The sequence below is a fragment of the Bos indicus genome, chromosome 7 (assembly GCF_029378745.1).
Source record: "Bos indicus isolate NIAB-ARS_2022 breed Sahiwal x Tharparkar chromosome 7, NIAB-ARS_B.indTharparkar_mat_pri_1.0, whole genome shotgun sequence".
Classification (NCBI taxonomy): Eukaryota; Metazoa; Chordata; class Mammalia; order Artiodactyla; family Bovidae; genus Bos; species Bos indicus.
This window is the reverse complement of record NC_091766.1, coordinates 40508766-40532134: the sequence shown is the minus strand read 5'-3', so window position 1 is coordinate 40532134 and position 23369 is coordinate 40508766. Positions and strand designations below refer to the sequence as shown.

The following is a 23369-nucleotide window of genomic DNA, read 5'->3' as shown; positions in this document are numbered from 1 at the left end:
TCAGTTTGTTTACAGAGTTAAGACCTTAGGGACTGATGCTCTCATCTAGAGATCAGCTCAGGTCCCCACACATGAAGGCAAAACTCACAAGGGAGGTATCAAGGGAAATTCCCAAGTATGGAAGTCAGATTTTCTTGAAGAGAGGATGATTACTGAGTTTTACATAAAATTTAAGTTAGATCAATTTATTTTGATCCTGGACTCACAAAATTAAAACCATGTAATTGTGGGGAGCCAAGCAACTCCAAAGAGCTGAATCCATACCTTCTAACATGGGAAAAATGGGGTAAGGGAGACCAGATATTATAGAGAGTGGTTTGGTCTCCTGACATATTGAGAAGTCAAGAGAAAAGTCACTTCTTCCTTCTATTCCACCCAATGTGTCTTCATCTTGTATGGATAGTGCCAGAACTTGAGGCTGGTGTTCAGCCAGTCCAATCTAGTTCAAGTGACTAGATAGTGTCTCTGCCCCTCTGCTTTCCACATTTACTGTTCATATGACTTTCCAGGGCCCAAGGCTGCTTTGTCTTGCCTCTTGCAGACCCACCAAACACAAATATGGGATGGGAATATCAGTATTCCACATACTAGTAAAAATAATTTGATTACAATGTTTTATTTTATTTTTTCTTAGGCTTCAAAATCTCTGCAGATGGTGACTGAAGCTATGAGATTAAAAGGCATTTGATCCTTGGAAGTAAAGCTATGACAAACTTAGACATCATATTAAAAAGCAGAGACATTACTTGGCCAACAAAGGTCTATATAGTCAAAGCTATGGCTTTCCATTCTTCATATATGGATGTGATAGCTGAACCATAAAGAAGGCTGAGCGCTAAAAAGTTGATGCTTTTGAAATCTGGTGTTGGAGAAGACTCTTGAGAGTCCCTTGGACTGCAAGGAGATCCAATCAGTCCATCCTAAAGGAAATCAGTCCTGAATATTCTTTGCAAGGACTGATGCTAAAGCTTGTTGGGGATTTTCTCCCCGGGACTCGGAAGCAATGAACCTGAAAGAAGGACACTCGGACAGTCTCTTGCAAGGACTGACAAGTTTATTTCTGCAGTCAAGCCTTTTTTTATAGAAGTAGGAACGAAGAGCTTAGAGTATACAGCCAGCAGAGTGCATATGGGGTTAACACCTAGTCAGTAAAAATATTTCAAGGACAGTGCACTCTAAGTGACCCATGTGCTTATCCCATAACCCGTTTTCTCAAGCAACATCCTTAATATTTATTATTAAATCTTGGCGCCAGGCATAACCAAAGGCAGGAGATGTTTTTCTGCCCAAGCACACCAAGCTGGGGTATTTCTGGCCCTTCGCCATTTTCCCAAGGATTTCCTCCAACCGGCTATTTTGTACTGGGCTTCCCAACTATCCTCCTTTTGTTTTTTATTTAAACATGGCAGCTGCTAGTTGGACTCCATCGTGGGAGGCACAGAGTCTTGAGTAGAGACATCTGAATCCTATAAGCAATGACAGAAAAAGCAGGGTGATTAATACATATATAAAAATGTTGCTTCCTGAAAACCAAGCTCTAGGGTCTAGAGATGATAGGGTTTTGGTTAAAGTATCATAAAATTGAGTGCTGTACAATTCCTTAGGTACCTTAACTTGAAAATTAGCAACTTGTTGTTTCAACAAATTGATGTCTAAACTTGAGTTATCTGTGAGATCCTGCAAATGTGCTTTAACTTTATCCCAAGGATATTCAGTGCTATTATAGGGCATGTTAGTCAGACAAAAAGAAGTAAAATTCCAGTGACAACGTATACGTGTTTGGAAAGTCAGTTGCTGCACTTGATCTCCTAAGTGGATAACCACAGTTTGTAAGTCATTAATTCATGTTTGTAATTGCTGATCTATTTGAGCTTGTCGAGTCCAAAGATCATGAGAGTCTTTGTGCCAAGCAGTGATAAAATCATGATTTTGTATAGAATTATGTAAAGCCATACTGGACAAAGTTCTTACAGTCACAATAAAGATAAGGCTTAAGATGCCTGCAATAATCCACCCAATGATTCACTTAGATCACCTAAGTCCAATTTTCAACAATACAGAAAGAAATACAGAACCAGTCCAAGGCTTAGTTAAGTTTACTGGAAGCCATAACTCAGATCTTTGTTTAACTAGTGCAATGCTAGCATTGTGATATGAAATGGTGTGATTAAGGCAGGTATACAATGCACATGCAGTACAATCAACAATCTTGGCCGATAAGTCAATATCAAAATGCCCTACAATAAACAAGTGCGGAAGGTGAACACACGATTGAATATAGCCAGTACTATTGTATAGGAAGGTATAATTAGAAGGACGAAACACACCCACAGTCCCATAAACACTAGCGAAGTGCTGTAAGGCTGCTGGAATTTTCCAAATGTGCCATTGAAGTAATTGTCGAGGATTTTGAATTATCTTTGCTATTTGAAAAAAATCATATGGCATCCAAAGGTCAGCCCATCCTCTGAGAAATTCTATACAGTAAGGAGAATTAGGTCCATATAGAGTGAATGCTTTCTTAAAGCTAGACAACATGCCAAAATCTAGATTAGCCCAAGTATTTTGGTCTTGGTCAGGTTGATTAAATTGCATTGGGAAAACGAAAGCGCAAGCAGGCATCTCCTGAGGAGGAGCGAAATGATTAGTATGAACAAAGTTAGCAATTGCTGTTACAGGTGGAGCAGAAGGAAAAACCTCAGATTTGGGCTGTCCATTGAATGAAATGACCTCCGTTCTAAGCGGCTTCAGTTTTGACACATCCTGTATATAGGTCTCTAAGTTGTTTTTCTAAGGATTGTGTCTGATTGAGCATAACATCCTTATATTTCAAAGCATCTTGCATATCTTGTTCCTTATGCTCATATTCATGTAAAGCTTGAATAGTTTTTCACTTCCAAATTAACGTTATGCCCTTCAATTTGTTCTATGATAGCCCATATGAGTGACCATGTAACCCTTGCCGATATGCTTGCAAAACATTATTTTTAACCCTTTTCTATATGTCTAGATTGAGTGTCCCCTCTTCTGGGAACCATGAATTGTTCCAATAGTATATGATAGCAGTCATTCAACTGATCTCTGGAAACATTAACACCGTTTTGTTTCAAAAAATGATGCATTATAGAAATGAAAGGAATTTTACTGCTATGTTGTCCCATCCTGCTTACCTCTTTCTGCAGGGCTCGTCGCTTTGTTCAGCCTTCCTTTCAAGCCCCTGTTCGTGGCGCCACTTGTTAAGGATTTTCTCTCCGGGACTTGGAAGCGACGAACCTGAAAGAAGGACACTCGGACAGTCTCTTGCAAGGACTGACAAGTTTATTTCTGCAGTCAAGCCTTTTTTATAGAAGTAGGAACGAAGAGCTTAGAGTATACAGCCAGCAGAGTGCGTAGGGGGTTAACACCTAGTCAGTAAAAATATTTCAAGGACAGCGCGCTCTAAGTGACCCATGTACTTATCCCATAACCCGTTTTCTCAAGCAACATCCTTAATATTTATTATTAAATCTTGGCGCCAGGCATAACCAAAGGCAGGAGATGTTTTTCTGCCCGAGCACACCAAGCTGGGGTACTTCTGGCCCTTCGCCATTTTCCCAAGGACTTCCTCCAACTGGCTATTTTGTACTGGGCTTCCCAACAAAGCTGAAACTCTAATACTTTGGCCACCTTATGCAAAGAGCTGACCAATTATAAAAGACCCTGATTCTGGGAAAGATTGAAGGCAGGAGGAAAAGGGGACAATAGAAGACAAAATAATTGGATGGCATCACTGACTCAATGGACATGAGTTTAAGCAAGCTCCAGGAGATGGTCAAGGACAGGGAAGCCTGGTGTGCTGCAGTCCATGGGGTTGCAAAGAATAGAACATGACTCAGTGACTGAACAACAACAACAACAAAACAGTGTTTTATTTAGCTCTTTAAATTGGTGTTGGCACTACCTCTTGCAATAAGACAAGAATTTCTTTGAGAAGTTGTAGAAAACAGAATATATATGATTTTCTTGGAGCCCAGCTGGTCACACTTCATTAATTTAAAGAATACAATCCTACATACAGTTTAAATTATTCTAACTTTATATATAAAGAAATTAATTTCCAGACACGTTGTGAACTCAAAGTCAGGTCACTAATGGCCAGTGACTACCAAATAGGACAAGTTCTCAGACCTTCTTAACACACAATATTTCCATGAAATCAGATAAAATGCAATGCTACTCATTGAAGTAAGAGATAATTAGTAATAAGATTCAAACTATGCTGTTAAGGCTACAAGTTTAAGCTCTTGTTTTTGTAGAATAAAAATATGTGCTCACTGCACAGGATTCTGTCTTTTCTTGGACTTTGAAAATAGGAAGGCTTATGGAAAATTGGAGAGAATTTTTATATTTGGGCCTAAATCTAATACCTTTTCTCTTCTGTAGTATGCAGCAAGACATTGAGGATCACTTATCACTTAATACCTGTCAGAATGGCTATCATCAAAAGACCACAAATAAGGACTTCTTTGGTCATATGGTAGTTAAGAATCCTCCTTGAAATGTAGGGGACATACATTTAATTCCTAAGTTGGGGAACTAAAATCCCACATTCCATGGAGCAACTAAGCCCATGCACCACAACTGAGCTCTCATGCTCCAGAGTCTGTGCATTACAACTAGAGAGCCCGCATGCCACAACTAAATAGTCGGTATGCCACAATGAAAGATCCTGCATGACACAATGAAGATCCTACATGACATAATGAAGACCCAATTCAGTCAAAGAAATAAATAATTCTTTAAAAAGAATGCCTTGAAAAAAATACCACAAATGATAAATGTCTGTGAGAATGTGTGGAGAAAAGTGACCCCTTGTACACCATTAGTGGAAAAGTAAATTTGCACAGTCACTGTGGAAAACAGTATGGAGGTTTTTCAAAAAACTAAAACTGGTACTGCCATGCTGCTGCTGCTGCTGCTGCTAAATCATTTCCATCGTGTCCAACTCTGTGCAGCCCCATAGACAGCAGCCTACCAGGCTCCTCTGTCCATGGGATTTTCCAGGCAAGATTACTGGAGTGGGTTGCCATTACCTTCTCTGGGTACTGCCATATGACCCAACAATTCCTGGGATTCCTTAAAAAACTGGTAATAGAACTGCCATATGACCTAACAGTCCCACTGCTGGGCATATACCCCTAGGAAAACAGAATTAAAAGAGACACATGCACCCCAATGTTCATTGCAGTACTATTTACAATAGCTAGGACATGGAAGCCACCTAGATGTCTGTTGGCAGATGAATAGATAAGAATGTTGTGGTACATATATACAATGGAATATTATTCAGCTATAAAAAGTAATGCATTTGAGTCAGTTCTAATGAGATGGATGAACCTGGAGCCTATTATACAGAGTGAAGTAAGTCAGAAAAAGAAACACAAATACTGTATATTAACATATATAGGAATTTAGAAAGACGGTACCGATGATCCCACATGCACGGCAGCAAAGGAGACACAGATGTATAGAACAGACTTTTGAGCTCAGTGGGAAAAGGCAAGGATGGGATGATTTGAAAGAAAAACATTGACACATGTACATTACCATATGTAAAATAGATGACCAGTGCAAGTTTGATGCATGAAGCAAGGCATCTAAAGCTGATGTTCTGGAACAGCCCAGAGGGATAGGGTGGAGAAGGAGGTGGGAGGGGGCTCAGGATGGGGGAACATGTGTATACATGAAGCAAATTCATGTTGATATATGGCAAAAACCATCACAAAATTGTAAAGCAATTACCCTCCAATTAAAATAAATTAATTAATTTTTTAAAAATTCCACTCCTGGATATTTATCCAAAAAATATCAAAACACTAATCCAAAAAGATACAATGCACCCCAATGCTATGTTCATAGAAATATTATTTACAATTGACAAGATATGAAAGCCACCTAAGTGTCCACCAACAGATAAATGGATAAAGAAAAAGAGATGTGTTATGGGGGGGACCTCCAAGATGACAGAGGAGTAAGACATGGTGATTACCTTCCACCCCCACAAATACATCAAAAATACATCCGTATTTGAAACAACTACATAACATCAACTGAAAACTGGCAGAAGACCACAGACTTCCAAAAAGGTCAGTTAATTTCCCCATAATGGAGTAGGACAAAAGAAGTAATGAAAAAGAAAGAAAGAGAGAAAGGAATCATGATGGGACCTGTGCCTCTGGGAAGAAGCTGTGAAGAAGGAAAATTTTCCATACATTCAGACACCCCCTCACTTGTGGAGACAGTAGGGAGCTTCAGAGCCTCAGAGAAGAGTGCAGCAGCAGGGGTGCAGAGGGAAAAGTATAGAGAATTCCACACAGGGATTGGTACCAACCAGCACCCCCCAACCTGAGATGTTTGTCTGCATGCCTGCTGAGGCAGCTGGAGACTGGGTACTGAGGCTTAGGCTTTGGAGGTCTGACCCCAGGGAGAGGACTGGGGTTGACTGCCATGAAGACAGTCTGTGGGGGCTAATATGACATAGCCAAGGGAATCCAGGGAAAAGCTTCTGCTAGCCAGAGAGGCAAGAGATGCCTGTCATGGGGTATACAAGGAGAAGGGCAGGCCTCCCAAAGACCCTCTAACTCCATAAATGACAGATGGCAGAGCACCAACATCATGAGTTCCAGAGGCAATGCAAGCTGTGGCTTCTATCTCTGACCCCAGATGTGGCCACAACAGCCACCATTGATGCCACTAAGCTGTGAGCAAGTACAGGTCACTGCCCACACCATCCCAGAAGATTGTGCAGCCTGGCAATGCCAAGGGACCCAGAGCCAACTCCCCAAGGAGAATGCATGGCCCCCCTCAGGCTGTAGCAACACCCTCAAGGTCTCTACCACCACAGGTGCATTCCAATTGTAACTGCTGGATTCCTCACTCTGGCCAAACTGAGCAAGTGAAGTTGAACCAAAGTGAAGTCGCTCAGTCGTGTCCAACTCTTTGCGACCCCATAGACTGTAGCGTACCAGGCTCCTCTGTCCATGGGATTTTCCAGGCAATAGTACTGGAGTGGATTGCCATTTCCTTCTCCAGGGGATCTTCCCAACCCAGGGCTCAAACCCGGATCTCCCGCATTGTAGACAGACGCTTTACCATCTGAGCCACCAGGGAAGTCAGACTGAGCAAGTGAGCCCTAATTAACCACTGCTTTTGCCCCCCTTCTGTCTGGGCAGGGAACTGGAGAGAAGCATATAAGCAGAGGTGGGGCCAAAACTAAAACTAAGCACAGTGGCTGTGTGATTAAAGAAGAGGACAACTGTGGACACTGGAAGCAAGTACAAGCTGGAGTAAAGCCAGATTAGAATCTGAACTGGCCCCACAGTGCTCATAGCAGGTCCAAACACCTTCCTAAAAATATTGAATGACTTCCTGAGTAGGCAGATTGGCTGGAGCTCACTGTGGGGAGCATGAACACTGACAGCTGAGGCCAAAGGAAAATAGTCTTCTTACTACTACTCTTTCTATATTTAATTTTCTTCTGTTCTTTTCTGTTTTGTTCTATTGTTATTTTTATTGTTCTTTAATTTTTTATTTTTTACTTACTTTTTAATGCTTTCACTTTTAAATAAATTTATTTTATTTCCTATTTCTACTGCACTCTTTTGTTATATTGCATTTTTCTGGACTTAGAAAAGATCTACCAGAGATCAAATTGCCAACATTCATTGGATCATAGTAAAAGTAAGAGAATTCAAAAAAAAAACATCTACTTCTGTTTCATTGACTATGCTAAAAACTTTGACTCTGTGGATCACAACAAACTGGAAAATTCTTCAAGAGATGGGAATACCAGATCACCTTACCTGTCTCCTGAAAAATCTATATGCAGGTCAAGAAGCAACAGTTAGAACCGGACATGGAACAAAAAACTGATTTAAAATTGGGAAAGAAGTACTTCAAGACAAAGGTGTCCACTCTCATAATTATCATTCAATAATAAGATTTGGAAGTCCTAGTCACAGCAGTCAGAGAACATAAGGAAATAAAAGGAGTCTAGATTGGAAAAGAAGTAAAACATTCACTGTTTGCAGAAGACATGATGCTATACATCTAAAGAAAACCCTAAAGATGCCACTAGAAAATTACTAGAGCTAGTAAATAAATTTAGTAAAGTCACAGGATATGAAATTAATACACAGAAATCCCTTCCTTTCCTATACACTAGCAAGGAAAAATCAGAAATAGAAATTAAGGAAATAATCCCATTCACCTTTGCAACAAAAAATTAAAATATCTAGGAATAAACCCACCTAGAGAGACAAAAGACCTGTATGTACAAAACTATAAGATACTGATAAAAGCACTCAAAGACAATACAAACAGATGGAGAGATATATCATGTTCTTAGATTGGAAGAATCAGTAGTGTGAAAACTACTATACTACCCAAAGCAATCTATAGATTCAGTGCAATCCCTATCAAATTACCAATGGCATTTTTCACAGAACTAGAACAAAAAATTTCACATTTTGTACAAAAACATAAAAGAGCCCAAATAGCAAAACAAACTTGACAAAGAAAAACTGAGCTGGAGGAATCAACCTGCCTGACTTCAGACTATACTGCAAAGCTACAGTCAACAAGGCAGTACGGTACTGGCACAAAAACAGAAATATAGACCAATGGAACAAGATAGAAAGCCCAAAAATAAACCTATGCACCTATGAGCACTTTACCTTTAACAAAGGAGGCAAGAATATATGATGGAGAAGAGACAGCCTCTTCAATAAGTGCTGCTGGAAAACTGGACAGCTATGTGTAAAAGAATGAAATTAGAACACTTCCTAACACAATACACAAAGATAAACTCAAAATGGATTAAAGACCTAAATGTAAGACCAGAAACTATAAAACTCTTAGAGGAAAATATAGGCAGAACACTCAGTGACATAAATCAGAGCAAGGTCTTCAATGACCCACCTCCTAGAGTAACAGAAATAAAAGCAAAAGTAAACAAGTGGTACCTAATTAAACTTAAAAGTTTTGCACAGCAAAGAAAACTATAAACAAGGTGAAAAGACAGCCCTCAGAATGGGAGAAAATAATAGCAAATGAAACAACTGACAAAGGGTTAAGTCCCAAAATACACAAGTAGCTCATACAACTCAATACCAAAAAAAAACAAACAACCCAGTCAAAAAGTGAAAAAAGACCTAAGCAGACAGTTTTCCAAAGAAGACATACTTAATGGCTACCAAATACAGGAAAAGATGCTCAACATCACTCATTATTAGAGAAATGCAAATCAAAACTACAATGAGATATCACCTCACACTGGTCAGAATGGCCATCATCAAAAAGTCTAAAACAATAAATGCTGGAGAGGATGTGAAGAAACGGAAACCTCTTGTACTGTTGGTGGGAATGCAAATTGATACAGCCACTAAGAAGTATGGAGTTTCCTTTTAAAAGTAGGAATAAAACCACCATATGACCTACCAATCACACTCCTAGGCATATACACTGAGGAAACCAAAACTGAAAAAGACACATGTACCCCAATGTTCATTGCAGCACTATTGACAATAGCTAGAACATGGAAGCAACTTAGATATCTATTGACAAATGCATGGATAAAGAAGTTTTGGTACATACACACAGTGAAATATTACTCAGCCATAAAAAGGAACACATTTGAGTCAGTTCTAATGAGGTGGATGAACCTAGAATCTGTTATACAGAGTGAAGTAAGTTTGAAAGAGAAAGATAAATATCGTATACTAATGCATATATATGGAATCTAGAAGGATGGTACTGAAGAATTTATTGGCAGGGCAGCAATGGAGAAGGCAATGGCACCCCACTCCAGTACTTTTACCTGGAAAATCCCATGGATGGAGGAGCCTAGTAAGCTGCAGTCCATGGGGTCGCTAAGAGTCGGACACGACTGAGCGACTTCACTTTCACTTTTCACTTTCATGTATTGGAGAAGGAAATGGCAACCCACTCCAGTGTTCTTGCCTGGAGAATCCCAGGGACAGGGGATCCAGGTGGGCTGCCGTCTATGGGGTCACACAGAGTCGGACAAGACTGAAGCGACTTAGCAGCAGCAGCAGCAATGGAGAAGTATGGAGACATAGAGAACAGACTTATGGACACAGGGAGAAAGGAGGAGAGGGTGAGATGTATGGCGAGAGTAACATGGAAGCTTATATTACCATATGTAAAATAAATAGCCAACAGGAATTTGCTGTATGTCTCAGGAAACTCAAACAGGGGCTCTGTAACAATCTAGATAGGTGGGATAGGAAGGGACGTGCGAGGGAAGTTCAAGAGGGAGGGCACACATGTATACCTATGGCTGATTTATGTTGAGGTTTGGCAGAAAACAACAAAATTCTATAAAGCAATTGTCCTTCAAGAACAAAACCAAGAGCATTAAAAGAAGTAACCAAGAAGGAATCTAGCTTCTCTATTCAGCTTTAAGTAAAGTCACATTTATGACTTCCTTTAAAAAGTCATATAGGACTCTTTTCTTCTTTCAGGAGAAAAAAGAGTAGTCATCATAATTGTATGTTTGAAAAATTGAAAGATCACTTATTAAATAAAGACCATTTATTTTAAAAAAGAATGAAATTAGAACCCTTCTTAATGCCATACACAAAAATAAATTTTAAATGGATTAAAGACTTAAATATAAGGCCAGAAAGTAGAAAACTCTAAGGGGAAAACATAGACAAGAATACACTTTGACCTAAATTGCAGCAAGATTCTCTTCACACTGCCTAGAGTAATGGAAATAAAAGCAAAAATAAACAAATGTGACCTAATTAAACTTAAAAGCTTTTGCACAGCAAAGGAAACTATAACATGATGAAAAGACAATCCTCAGAATAGGAAAAATATTTGCCAATGAAGCAACTGACAAAGAATTAATTTCCAAAATATGGGCAGAATATGGGAGGGGATATGTGTACACCTACAGCTGATTCATGTTGAGGTTTGACAGAAAATAGCAAAATTCTGTAAAGCAATTATCCTTCAATAAAAAATAAATTAATTTTTTTTTAATTTACAAACAATAAATGCCAGAGAGGATGTGGAGCAAAGGGAACCCTTTTGCACTGTTGGTGGGAATGTCAATTGATATGGCCACTATAGAGAACAACGTGGAGATTCCTTAAAAAACTAAAAATAAAACTACCATATGACTCAGCATTACCACTTCTGAGCATATAACCTGAGAAAACTATATTTTAAAAAGACACATGTACCCCAGTGTTCATTTCAGCACTATTTACAATAGGACAACAGTCTGTAAAATACTTTTGCTTATACACTGGGGAAAGTAAGCACTTGTCTGCACATTTTCAGCCAACTATTTTTCATTAAACAGTTGCAAGGGAGTATGCTATGGTGCATTATTTACCATCTGCTTGACTTAAACATGTTAATCACAGGTTGGATTTGTAGGTTTAGTTTATTAACTCTTTGAAAACGTCTCCCATCTACCTCCATGACCCAGTTGTCAATTTCTAATGAACAAGCCTATTAGATTTATTATTCATCTGAAAAATCTGAAAATAATAAAACTATTTTTATTAAATGTGTCTTTAAAAATACATCCCTGTGACATTGTTGTCAAGTCTACATTTTAACCTAGAAATAGACATTAATATGGAGATGAGAAACAGAGAAAAAGTAAATTGGCAGAGATAGATCAATTTAGTTAGATGAGAGGGAGAAGGCATGGGACTCATCATATTCATCATCGTGGGAAATGAGGCAATCCTGCCTTCAACATTTCCTACCTAACCTCTCTTGGGCTCTCTGCTATAAGTGATACTCCTTTAAAAGTGATACTTTAAAAAAAAAAATCATCCCTTTGTTTTAATTAGCCCCTTGTTTGCAATATAGAGTCATCTACTCAGAAATATTCGGGATGAGTGAAAGAAATACCTGTTCTGCTATATGTGTGTGTGCATGCATGCTAAGTCACTTCAGTCACAAAGTGTCTGACTCTTTGCAACCCTATGGACTGTAGCCCACTAGGCCCTTCTGTCCAAGGGATTCTCTAGGCAAGAATACTGCAGTGGGTTGCCAAACTCTCCTCTAGAGGATCTTCCTGACTCAGGGATCAGACCCACGTCTCTTTACATCTCCTGCATTGGCAGGCAGGCTCTTTATCACTAGTGCCATCTGGGAAGGCCATATGTGGGCTATATGTGGGAGGAGATTAACTGTGTAAAGGAAGATGGGGAAGAAAAACTAGCAGTCAGCTTCTGGATTTTCAGAAAAGCATTTTGGGAGAAAGAACACGTGAAAGTTGAAGCGTACCTCCCATAGTATCTATCAAACATCGTCTTTCAGTTTCTTTGTAATACCTCTCATGAAGCCTTTGTGAATTTCAGAAATTATTTAATTTTATAATGAAAGATTGTACAGGTCAGAAGCTGTTTGGCTCCTGATCCTAGAAATTGTGAAAACAATGTTATCTGGAAGATGAATCTGTACTGAGAAAATCTTCCCGGTGCTGTGTCCTAAATATCTGAAATATTCCCCGAAGCAGAACAAGGAAGAACAAGAAGCTACAGAGGTGTGGCATCACACGGGGACCTCAACATTCAGACTCAGAACTGGAATGGTAGTCTAAACAGAGCCTTAACTAAAACCAGATTACAAGAAGTTACATCATAAGGGTTTGCTGGTAGCTCATTTCTGTGCTATACAGCGGGTCCTTGTTGGTTATCTATTTTAAATATAGAAGTGTGTACACTTTGTCGTACACCTGAAACCAACACAACATTGTTAATCAACTCTACTCCAATATAAAATAAAAAGTTAAAAAATAGAAAGGTAGACAATTATATAGGTATGTTTTATACAATGTACATAATTATGTGATTTATATTATATAGTATCAATATAAATATAATATAAATGAGCATGTATTTTAATATGTATATGCTGAGAATTCTGTGGATGCAGAGACCTATATTGAAGAACACATCAGCACATTCATGTTGTCAGGGCAATGAAAGACAAAATGTTCTGGAAAGAAAAAGAGTGATAAGCAGAGAGAATGGAAGACAAGTCTGGAGATCTGGATAGCCCCTGATTTTGCTCAGAGCTCTTCCTGCTCCTACTTTTGCCACTGACAGCATCTCTCATTCATGTCCTGCCTCTTGTATCTTGTCAAAGCCACAGCAAGTAAATCATAAAAATAAGGTTTCTTATTTTTCTCACCCATCTGGACAATTTTCCTTATTTTAATTTAATTATCCTATTTAATTTGAGTCTAAGCAAGAAACATGGCAGACGGTATGGTCCAGTGGTAATGCATCCTAAAGCTGGTCTGAAAATAATTACCTGTATTTTTCTTCTCCTGGTCTCCCATGAAGCATGTAACTATCTCTGCATAGCCTGTTAGCAGTGCACTCTGATGTATCAGTTGAATATTTACAGCAACTATCTGGAAGCACTTATAAATTAACTATTCCAGAAAAACCTCTAGTAGTCATAAGGCATTAGCAAACATAAAGTTTTAATTCAGGGTCATACTCTCAAATGTCCTGGAAATGATTTTAATAGTATAGTGTTTCAAAAATATAAATTAAAACCTGTCATGTTGTCTGTAACACTGTCTCTCATAAACGGTGCTATTTAATCATTGTTGTTCCTTCTTTATCAGTCTTTCTATTCTTTTTTTCTCTTAAAAAAAAATCTCAGTTTTTTTTTAATTTTCTTAATTTTATTTGTTTATTTTTCCCAAATATTATAAGTCTTTATTTTTTCCCATTTGGTTTTTCCTATTTGGTTAATCTGAAAATACAGTCCTTATACACCAAATTTAATTTTGAAACATTTTTCCCACAGAAGCAGTCCTTCATTTTTCTTTCATTAATAGTGGTGGTGGTGGTTTAGTCGCTAAGTTGTGTCTGACTCTTGCGACCCCACAGACTGTAGCCTGCCAGGCTCCTCTGTCCATGGGATTCTCTAAGCAAGAATACTGGAGTGGGTTGCCATTTCCTTCTCCAGTGAATCTTCCCAACCCAGGGATCAAACCCAGGTGTCCTGCATTGCAGGCAGATTCTTTACCAGCTGAGTCGTGATTCATACCCACATGACTGAGATAAAGTTGTCTGAAATTGGTTATTAATTTATGTACAACATATGATGACTTTAGTATACTTAACATAATTTTTATTGTGACACAAATAAAATTTGATGATCTGAAAGGAAACCTTGCTTTTCTTTCTTTTTTTTTTTCATTTTAATTGGTTGGAATAGATGCCAAAGAGACCAAATCATGGATGTTAATAAATAATGATCTTATCATCTTCTATTTATTTCTGAGCATGGGTCTTATTGGATACTATGGAAGTTGCCTATGGGGGTCCAGCCCCAGTGGATCCAGGGAATTCGAAGCGGGGACGGCGTCAGCAAGGATCAGGAAACAATTGCTTAATTAAACGTTAATTAAGTATATACAGAGTGGTTAAATACGGATAGCTCAGTGAGGAAATTCAGTGGAGAAAAGAGGCTGAATAATTCAGCCAGAAGGTGAGAGAAAGAATGACATGGGGAGACCAAGCTTCGGTGAACAAGGCCCGCACTTTATTTTCCAAAGTAGTTTTTATACCTTAAGTTATGCATAGAGGATAATGGGGGAAGGGGTAGAGTCATGCAGTAAGCCAGGCTTTCTTCCTGCAAACTTATCATATGCAAAAGTTTAGGTGATTTGCATAATCTTCTGGCCCAGAGGCCTGTTAACATTTTAAGACCCTTTCTTCAGAAAACTTATTTTTCTCTAAAGGTGATTAGTCAGGCGCCACCCTCCAAAAGCATTAGATAAAGTTGCATTCCTACAGGGAAAAGGTATGGTGGGCTATAACAAGAAAAAGAATTAACTCAAGGGTCCAAAGTTACAGACATTAAAGCTACTACTTACATTTCTATACACCAATTATATCAATCAATACACTGCCAGGGACACAGTAGGTAAGGGATATGGAGACTTAGCAGCAAACATTGGCCCAACAAGTGAAAAACCATTCACCAATACAATTTCTAATCAATCTTTTAACTGCTCAAAGGAATCTGTATTAGACAGTTTAGAACATCTCATGCCTCTCACAGTTGGGAGGCTCTGAACAATCACATGTGGCCAGAAAAACCTATTCAGGCAGGCTAGAGGACTTCCAAAGGAGTTTGTAGGTTGAAACACTATCACACCCAGGAACTTTATTAACTGGAGCTGTAAGTTAACTCTTTTTTCAGAGAGAGGTAGTGGGGGACAGCCCCCCGTAAAGTCAGAGGTGTAGGTGAGAGCACAAAGCAGTAAACTAGGCAGACTCTGGTTTTGGGGGTAGATGCTCGAGAATTTCCAGGGGGACTCCTGAGGCTTGATCCCGCCTTTGCGTATGCTGAGCCTCCTTCCTCATGACCTTTGCCATGGGCGGAGTTCCTCACGCTGGCTCCCAGCAGTTGCCATTCAATAGGGTAGGTCAAAGGTACTGAAGTACAATAATTATCCATGACTGCATCACATAGATTGCATGTTCTGCTCAGAGACAGGTCAATTCCAACATCTTTATGGGTTTAAGACAGATATAACTCAGAAGTGTGATTATGTGTCATCTCAGTCAGTGCTTGCCAATGAACATCCCTGAAGGTCGAAAACCCAGGTCTCCTGAATTGCAGGCAGATTCTTTACAGTCTAAGCCACCAGGGAAACCCAAGAATACTGGAATGGGTAGCTTATCCCTTCTCCAGAGGATCTTCCTGACCCAGGAATTGAACTGGGGTCTCCTGCATGGCAGGCGGATTCTTTACCAGCTGAGCTACCAGGGAAGCCCAAGTGTAAACTACTATTTATTAAATTATATACCATGAATACTAAGAAATTTGCATCTATTATTTCAGTTTTCCTCATAACAACCCAGGGCTCAGATATTACTATTTCTATTTTACAGATAAATAGACTGGGCCTCAGAAAACTTCTGCAACTCATTCAAAGTCCAATAGTGAATACATGGGTACTGGGATGAGAATTCAGTTCATTTGATTACAAAAGTCTATTTTTCACCACCAATTTTTACTGATTTCATGTTCAATAAATATTGGTCTGGAGATGTTTCTTGTGGTTATCAGGTACAAATATTTTTCTCCTTTAATTTTAACCATACCTGAAATAACATGAAATTCCAGAAATATAGGCAATCTGTATTATACCCTCCCCCTCCACAAGAGAACCTTCCAGTTCATTCCAAGGAGAAGAGGCATCTCTCTTCTCCACTAACCATAGCCACATTAAGTATTTTTATCACATTTGATCATTAAACTGATCATTCATTTGTTCACTATTAATTCAATTATTAATCTATTTAATCCATATCAAGACAGACTGCTTCAGGTTATATTCTCCCAAAGTTTGGGAGATTGTTGGAAATACTGATATCAATACCTTTTTTATAGCCTATAATATAATAATTTTAAGAAAGAAATTTCAGAAAATCTTGAAACATCTGTCATAATTAGGTTCAGCTTTCTAAAGCATAAAACCAAATTGGTGCTAAAAACAAAGTGGAAGACTCTCTCTCATATCACAGATGCTAGAGGTCAACAGCTCATGGCACTTCCATGATCATCAGGGACCCTGGCTTATGTGAATGCTCCATCATTCATAGTGTGCAGCTTTCATCTTCAAGTTTGCCTCAAGGAGAAATATGGCTGCTAGAATTCCAGCCATCAAATCTAAACTGGACACCAAAAAAATGGAGAAAAAAGGACTGACAAATATTTCTATGAGATTTCCCAGCATCTCATTCATCTCATTACAGTCTTCTATCAAAGAAAGTGAAAAATATAACTCCTTCACAAGGTTCCTTACAGTCTGGAGTAAAAAGGACTGCCAAAAATAAGAGTGGCACAACAGATATTTGAAGTGTGGAAGTTGATCATTAGTATAAAGAGACTCTGTCTCAGTCCTGACAGTTTCTATGTATACCAGCATTTCCTTATCACCAAACTCTAAATTTCATCTATTTTTTTCCACCTTCACATATATTTAAGCCTCTATACCTTTGGAAATCATCCCATCTGAACATGAAGACGATTCCCAAGAATTCCTACATCCCACTTCTGGCTCATCATGAAAGAAAGCACATGTGAAATAAATTGAAATCAGGGAATTGCCCCTCCTTATCAGTGTCAAAGAACGTTCAATCTACTGTATGCTGCTGCTAAGTCGCTTCAGTCGTGTCCAACTCTGTGCGACCCCATAGACAGGAAGCCCATGAGGCTCCCCTGTCCCTGGGATTCTCCAAGCAAGAACACTGGAGTGGGTTGCCATTTCCTTCTCACTGTATAGTCATGCTCACTTCACAGGCTAGCAAGGTTATACTCAAAATCCCTCAAGCTAGGCTTCCATAGTACTTGAGCCAAGAACTTCCAGATATAAAATCTGGGTTTTGAAGAGGCAGATCATATAGCCAACATTCACTGGATCATGGAGAAAAGCAAGGAAGTTCCAGAAAAATATCTACTTTGGCTTCGTTAACTACACTGAAGCCTTTGACTGTGTGAATCACAGCAAATTGTGGGAAATTGTTAAGGAGATGAGAGTACCAGACCACCTTACTTGTCTCCTGAGAAACCTGTATGCAGGTCAAGAAGCAACAGTTAGAACCAGGCATGGAACAATGGACTGGTTCAAACTTGGGAAAGGAGTACGACAAGGCTATATATTATCACCCTGCTTATTTAACTTATACGAAGAGTACATCATGTGAAATGCCAGTTTGGGTGGAATTACAAGTTGGAATCAAGATTGCAGGGGAAATGTAGGAACTCTTCGGAACTGTCTTATTGTTCAGCTGGGATGATTTCCATTGCCGGGGGAAATGTCAACAACCCCAGATATGCAAATGATATCTCTCTAATGGCAGAAAGTGAAGAGGAACTAAAGAGCCTCTTGATGACTATGAAAGAGGAAAGTGAAAAAGCTGGCTTGAAACTCAACATTCCAAAAACTAAGATCATGTTATCCACTCTCATAACTTCATAGCAAATCAGATCAGATCAGATCAGTCGCTCAGTCGTGTCCAACTCTTTGCGACCCCATGAATCGCAGCATGCCAGGCCTCCCTGTCCATCACAAACTCCCGGAGTTCACTGAGACTCACGTCCATCGAGTCAGTGATGCCATCCAGCCATCTCATCCTCTGTCGTCCCCTTCTCCTCCTGCCCCCAATCCCTCCCAGCATCAGAGTCTTTTACAATGAGTCAACTCTTCCCATGAGGTGGCCAAAGTACTGGAGTTTCAGCTTTAGCATCATTCCTTCCAAAGAAATCCCAGGGCTGATCTCCTTCAGAATGGACTAGATTGGGAAAAAGTAAAAACAGTGACAGATTTACTTTTCTTGGACTCCAAAATCAGTGCAGACAGTGACTGCAGCCATAAAATTAAAAGACACTTGCTTCTTGGAAGAAAAGCTATGACAAAACTAGACAGTGAATTAAAAATGCAGAGACATCACTTTGCCAACAAAGGTCCACATAGTCAAAGTTATAGTTTTTCCAGTAGTCATGTACAGATGTGAGAGTTCAACCATAAAATAGGCTGAGCGCCAAAGAATTGATGCTTTTGAATTGTGGTGTGGGAGAGGACTCTTGAGAGTCCCTTGGATTGCAAGGAGATCAAACCAATCAATTGTAAGGGAAGTCAGTCTGAATATTCATCAGCAGGACTGATGCTGAAGCTGAAGCTCCAATACTTTGACCACTGGATGCAAAGAGCCGATTCACTGGAAAAGACCCTGATGCTGGGAAAGACTGAGGTCAGATGGAGAGGAGGGAAACAGAGGATGAGATGGTCAGATGACATCACTGACTCAATGAACAGGAAGCTGAGCTAACTCTGGGAGATAGCAGAGGATAGAGGAGCCAGGCATGCTGCAGTCCATGGGATCGAAGAGTTGAACATGACTTAGTGGCTGAACAACAAAAACCCACCTCATCACCCAGGCACAATTCACCATCTTTTTTGCAGGCAAGCTTTCTATCCTCATTCTAATCCTAGACAAAACGCTTCCTAAAACCCCAGAGGATAAAAAGAAACCACTGCCATAAACTGATATCATGCCAAATCAAGACATCTAGAACTATAGGCAAAAATAATTAAGTTGAAACATACAGAGTAAAAATAACTCTCCCCAAATGTCACTATCCATTGTGTTTTATGGTACACACTAACTTTTATTTCAGAGAAGACAATGGCAAGCCACTCCAGTACTCTTGCCTAGAAAATCCCATGGGCGGAGGAGCCTGATAGGCTTCAGTTCATGGGGTCGCTAAGAGTCAGGCACGACTGAGCGACTTCACTTTCACTTTTCACTTTCATACATTGGAGAAGGAAATGGCAACCCCCTCCAGTGCTCTTGCCTGGAGAATCCCAGGGATGGGGTAGCCTGGTGGGCTGCTGTCTACGGGGTCGCACAGAGTCGGACACGACTGAAGCGACTTAGCAGCAGCAGCAGCAGCAGCTTTTATTTACATGAATTAAAACTTGTACCACTTCACACTGGCTGCCTACCAAAAGATGCTTTTATCCATCCTTTCCATGTGACAAATAGAACAGGCAGTTGAAACCATGTGTAGTAGTCTGAAAAAAACAAAATCCAAAGCTATTACTCTGTGCCAGTCACTGTTCTGAGTGCTTTATGCTTTATAAAAATCAACTCATTTTGCACTTATAATAGACTGAATGATGACATGAGGGTTTCCTGTAGTTTTCTGATCATGAGTGAGGCACACAGAAATTAGGTAACTTGCTCAAAAATGCACAGACGGTGACTAGCTGAGTTTGGTGCTGAAGGCTGTTCAATGTCCACTTTCGGATTGAATTATGTGCTAGACAGATTAATTTTTCACTCTGGTTTTAAAGCAGTCTTGAGCTACCCGAAAAAGTTAAAAATACAGAGTTCTCATTCCTCATTATTGGTCAATTTCCTCTGGTCTTCTGGTCTTCTAGGATTTACCATTAATTGCAAGTACTCCAAACTCTCAGACTACATCAATTATCAGATAACCCCTCAGACACTAATTAAACAAAACATCAGGGATAACTTACAAGCCAGAGGAGAACAAGGTTTTTCTCTCAATGTCTGGGGAGAAAGAACAGAGCCCTTTCAGAAATAAATGTAGACAAGGAGATCAAATTTCATCTGAGGGATAATTTTGAAGTGAGCATGGAGCATGACATAGGAAGGTTTGTCATCTTAGAGTCTTATCCTCAGAGGTAACCTCCACTACATAAGCACATAAGCTTGCTCCACCAAATCAAAATGTCTGCAGGGACTCTGGAGACCAAGACTATAGCAGATCCATGGAGCTCACCCAGAAGGCACTTAGTCTCCGCACCAATCGTGTTGTGAAGGAAGGCAGTCTTTTCTTCTAGACTAAGAATAACCTCTCCACATGTACTCAGAGGACAAGCTTCAGGTAAGGGTGAAGTCCTAGCAACTTCATGAGAGAAAGCATGTTGTATCTTTCTAGAATATGTTTCCAGTGGCTTCATCCCTAAATGTCTCTGCCCAACAAAAAGCACCACATGCTGCTAATAAAGCCTCCATTCCTTAACCAAGCTCTCTGTATAAGTTAAGAAGTTAGCCCTTAACTCCAGACAAACTAAAGCCGGCACCATGCAGTAGAGGTGGTCAGTCTGTGGTATGAGGAACACTGGACTGTAATGGAGAGCAAGATGATATGGGACAGAGGACAGGCAGATCAATGAAGAGTGGCCAAGCATTAAGCAGCTTATACAATACTGTGCACCATAGAAGCTAGAAAAGACATCCAGGAACAGAACAGGCTGCCCCTGCCTCTAGGTAGATGAGCTATTCAATATTCACTGGAAGAGTGGATGTTGCTCCGAGTAAATGAGACTCCAATCTCATTTATGCTGCCTCTGAATATTTTTGACAATGTTGAGTCATAGTCACAAAAACAATATTAAACCCTGCATGGTCATGAAAAAAGATAAACAGAGCAAGTAAAGCCAAACAGTCCCAGAGACAGCAACTTTCCAGATGCATTTTAGCAGGGAAATGAAATATAAAGAGAGCATCAAAAGGCAATGGAAATGGGTGGGGGACCAGCTTTATGCAGGAGAGGCCATCCTGTCTCAGTGACATGTGTCTGCTTGCAGAAGCTGGTGCCCCCACTGTGAGGGTTTGTGTCCCTTCTTTCTGGTCCCAGAGACCCATCACTACTGAGTTCCAGCTCCTTCTTCTTCCTTCCTCCCCACCCCAACCCCACCACCACAAGAAAGACTAACCCATGCAGCTCAGCACTCTACATACCATCTGGAATAAGGAGTTATTTGAAGAATGAGACCTTTGGATTTGTGAACATAATCAGTAATCACTTCATAAATTAATTGCATTACTCATGCTAAGTGCTTTGAATGGCACAATGTGTAAGATTCTCATTTTTAGAGAAATTACAATCTTCCAAAATTAAAAATTAACATATTGGAAATTATTAACAAAAAACATAACACTTATAAGATTTTCCTTTACACAAGGTCTTGAATATTTTTCAGAATATTTAACTAAGATTTGTGAATATAAAAGGGAATTGTTCATACTCTGGAGGCAATGATGTCCTGGCTCAGCAGTTATGACATCTGGGGGCTTGTGAGGAGGTAACTTACCCTCTGGATGAACCAATATCAATGGACTTAAATATCTTACCCCATGGAGTCATACTGCAGCTTCAGCCTGAATGAGGAAGATGTTCTTAAGCTTTGTGAACTTCTGTTTTCCCAGAGTTATTGAAGTAGGAACTGAAACAGTCCATATATAGTGTCTGGTACGAAGACTAAGTAATGACACTCATTCAGTGCTGATTTACTTCCTATCCTTTCTCATGGTTTGCTAGAAAATGTTTGTTTGTCTGTTTTATAATCTCTATAAGTAAAACACCTTGAAAAATCATACCTCAGTCTTCTTGTGAGGATATGGTTACCTATGCTCTTCAAACCTCTCTGTCTATGGGATTTTACTGGGGATGACCCACAGTGAGGATCAGTGAGGATGCTTGAAGAAAGAAGTAGAGGTTGAGCTATAATGAAATCAAGCATATGATGTAAAGTAAAACAGCCCAGATTTGCAGTTGAGGTGTGTGTGTGTATGTGTGTGTGTGTGTGTGTGTGTGTGTGTGTATGCGCGTGCGCACGCATGGTCATCCAGAAATGCCTGATACACTGAACTGGAAATTACAAAAAATCTCTTCTCAATTCCCTTACCACTCTCCCTCCTCTGACATTACTTTTCTCTTTCTGGCGTTCTTTTCTGTCTTAGTCATTTGCACAAATGCTGCTGCTCTCCCAGTCACTAACTGCTTTTACAAAAGCAAAGTTCTAGAAGAAAAAACAGCAAAAGCAAAACTAAACAAGAGGGATTACATCAAACTAAATTTCTGCATGGCAAAGGAAATTACCAGAAAAATGAAAAGGCAACTTACTAAATAAGAGAAAATATTTGTAAATTATAATAACTGATAAGGGGTTAATATCCAAAATATCTATATAAATTCATACAACTTAATAATAAAAAACAATCAATTCAATTCAATTCTAATGTGCAGAGGGCCTGAGTAGACATTTTATCCAAAGGAAACATTATAAACAGCCAGCAAGAAAAGGTGTTCAACATCACTAATCATCAGAGAAATGCAAGTCCAAACCACAATGAAGCCTCACCTCACACCTGTCAGAATGGCTGTCACCAAAAACTCAGCAATTGTTGGTGAGGATATGGAGAAAAAGCCACCCTCATTCACTGTTGGTGGGAATGTAAATTGGTGCAGCCACTATGGTAAGTGGTATGGAAAAAAATAAAAGTGGGACAATTAAATATGATTCAGAAATTCCACTTTTGGGTGTTCATCTGAAGAAACCAAAAACAATCCTGGCATAACTCAGAGATATTGTGGGTTCTGTTTCAGACCACAACAATAAAGCAAATATCGATAAAACAAATGACACATTTTTTTTTTTTTTGGTTTCCCAGTGCATATAAAAGTTACTATATTGTAGTCTATTAAAAGTGTAACAGAAGTATATTTTTTAAAATGTACATACCCTAATTTTAAAATGCTCTATTGCTGAAAAAAGAAAAAGGCTAACCATTATCTGAGCCTTCAGGGAGTTATAATTGTTTTGCAACAGTAATATCAAAGATCACTGACCATAGGGAATTCCCTGGAGGTCCAGTGGTTAGGACTCTGCTCTTGCACTGCTGAGGCCCTGAGTTCAGTCCCTGGTCAGGAAACGAAGATCCCACAAGCCATGTGGTGCAGCTAAAAACAAAAAGAGGACAGGATCA

The 23369-nt window shown here is 39.4% G+C and overlaps 1 long non-coding RNA gene across 1 annotated transcript; it reads right to left on the bottom strand.

Moving 5' to 3' along the window:
* Window positions 1-1036: 1036 nt before the first annotated feature.
* On the bottom strand, window positions 1037-21800 carry LOC139183909 (uncharacterized). The gene is made up of 3 exons (XR_011567413.1): window positions 21735-21800; window positions 3171-3273; window positions 1037-1466 (listed from the first exon to the last, which is right to left on the bottom strand). It is a non-coding gene; the product is annotated as an uncharacterized lncRNA (long non-coding RNA).
* Between the last annotated feature and the right edge of the window lie 1569 nt (window positions 21801-23369).